Source organism: Chrysemys picta, unplaced genomic scaffold, assembly GCF_011386835.1.
Source record: "Chrysemys picta bellii isolate R12L10 unplaced genomic scaffold, ASM1138683v2 scaf6384, whole genome shotgun sequence".
Lineage (NCBI taxonomy): Eukaryota > Metazoa > Chordata > Testudines > Emydidae > Chrysemys > Chrysemys picta.
This window is the reverse complement of record NW_027059084.1, coordinates 1-2000: the sequence shown is the minus strand read 5'-3', so window position 1 is coordinate 2000 and position 2000 is coordinate 1. Positions and strand designations below refer to the sequence as shown.

Below are 2000 nucleotides of genomic sequence, written 5' to 3'. Positions count from 1 at the left end.
TGCGAACAGCCATAGGGCAACTGGCACAGACCCGCTGGAGATGCCTGTTGCGCTGTAGCCTTGGGGTAACCTTTGCCTTCCTCCCCTGGAGCCCAGCTGAGGTTCCCCCAGTGCCCCTGGAGACAGGGCTCCCTCCCCTCCTGCCTGAGATCTCTGGTGCGGTGCCAGCTCTCTGCCGCAGGGCCTGATGGAAGCGCGAGGAGTCCTGCTTGGGTCTCACACAGCCCTGATCACATCTCCCTTCCCTTGTGTCTTCCAGATGAATTTGCCATCGCTGAGTACAGCGCCCCCTGCAGCAAAGGTAGCGTATGAAGAGCCATTTCCTCCCCTCGTCCTGCTCACAGCACCCCCGGATCTACTCCCCACTGCGAGAGCTCAGCTCCAGGCGTGCATCCCCGGTGCAGTCGGAACTGGTGGCTGCACAGGGGTTTGTTGCCTGCACTGATGGCGTCTTTGCTTATTCCGGGGGACAGATGCTCCTTTCATCGCTCACTTTACACGTCTCCCTGCTGCAGCCTCTGCCTCGTGAGCCGTATTGAAACTGTGTCATTGCAGTGGTTTATGAGAGGCACTTCCAGGGGCGGGGCGAAGGCTCCAGCCCAATCAGAGCCAGCAAGTCCCTGCCATCTCCCTGGGTCACTTGTCTGTGTGACGTTTTCAGAGATGGGCTGTCCCGGCTCAGATCAAATAAGAACCTGAGGCCGCTCAGCCTGGCCTCTAAGCTCCAACTCCTTGCACCCCCCTTTCCCCAGCAGCTGGGTCTGAACTTCCTGCTTCTGGGTAGGATCAGAGGAGCCAAAATATCCGTGACAGGGAGGATCAGAGAGTGAATGAAAGAACCAAAGCACAGGAGAGCCAGACAGACAGAGGTGGGGAGGGTCTCCCAGCAGCAGGACTCAGCAGAAGCCTCCTTTTCCCAGCCCTTGTTCTGCAGGTCTGAGAGGCCCAGGGAAGGATCTCAGCATCCAGGGGCTTCTCTGGGCTCCATTCCCCCTGGTGCTGATCCACAGGCAGCTGCTCAGTCCCAGTGCAGGGAGCTCCCTTCCCTCCCCTGGGCACTGCTGGCTCTTGTGTAAATGGATTCACTCCAGTCTGCGCTGGGTCCCATAGGAACAAAGGGGCGGGGAGAGAACGTGCTCCTCGGATCCGCACCTCGCTCCCGAAGTCAATGTCCGAGCTGAGCCTCAGCATGTCTATGGCACCGAGTATCTTGTGGCCCCACGTCCATCCCAGCTGGGCTGTCTCCCTGCCACATGGCTGCTCTGCAGTGTCAGACACAGCAGGGATGGTTCCAGCCAGACCCTAGGCTGACACAGCCAGCGCTGGATCCTGTGCTGCACCTCCCCAGTGCTCTGAGACACTCCATGTGGAGGCAGATGAGGCATGGCCCTGCCCTTGGTGGGGAGAGGTCAGGGCCATAGAAACTCCTGTCCAGGACCCTGGCAGTGCTGTGCTGTGCTGTGCGGTGGAGCAGCTGTGCCCAGCCCTGGATGTGTGTTACTGGCTCTGTATCAAGGCCTAGCAGTGGCGTGGCAATTTTCTTCTCTAAACCCCTTCTGTTCCTGCTCCTTTTCCCCTCACAGTGGGAGCCGAGCAGAGCAATGTGTGAGGGATGGAGTCGTGTTCCGAGCCTCCCGCATCCCACCTGCTTAGCCCCTGCGCAGGCCGAGGTGGATGGATGGAGCAACAGAGAGAAAACATCAGCAAAAAGAGGGAAACAAACATTACAAATAAATGAATTCACCAACCTGACCAATGGCTCCTGGCCTCTCTGTTCCCAGCCCCCTTATCCCTGTTCAGCCCCAGATCACAGCTTCACCCAGGACTTCTCAGGTCCAGGTGTGTCCCATCCAGCTAGTGCTCTGCCCTGCGCAGCCAGCCGGGGGAAAGAGTCTGTGGGAAAAGATCTGCTAAGCACCATTGTGTCCAATAGCCCTCACCTTTTCCAGCTAGCGACTAGTGCGGGATGTTCCTTACTTGTAAACATGAACTGTGGGACT

General features: G+C 58.4%; 1 long non-coding RNA gene across 1 annotated transcript; it reads left to right on the top strand.

The window, feature by feature from the left end:
- Window positions 1-12: 12 nt before the first annotated feature.
- Window positions 13-1752, top strand: LOC135980695 (uncharacterized). The gene is made up of 2 exons (XR_010597623.1): window positions 13-301; window positions 1584-1752. It is a non-coding gene; the product is annotated as an uncharacterized LOC135980695 (long non-coding RNA).
- The last annotated feature ends 248 nt before the right edge of the window (window positions 1753-2000 follow it).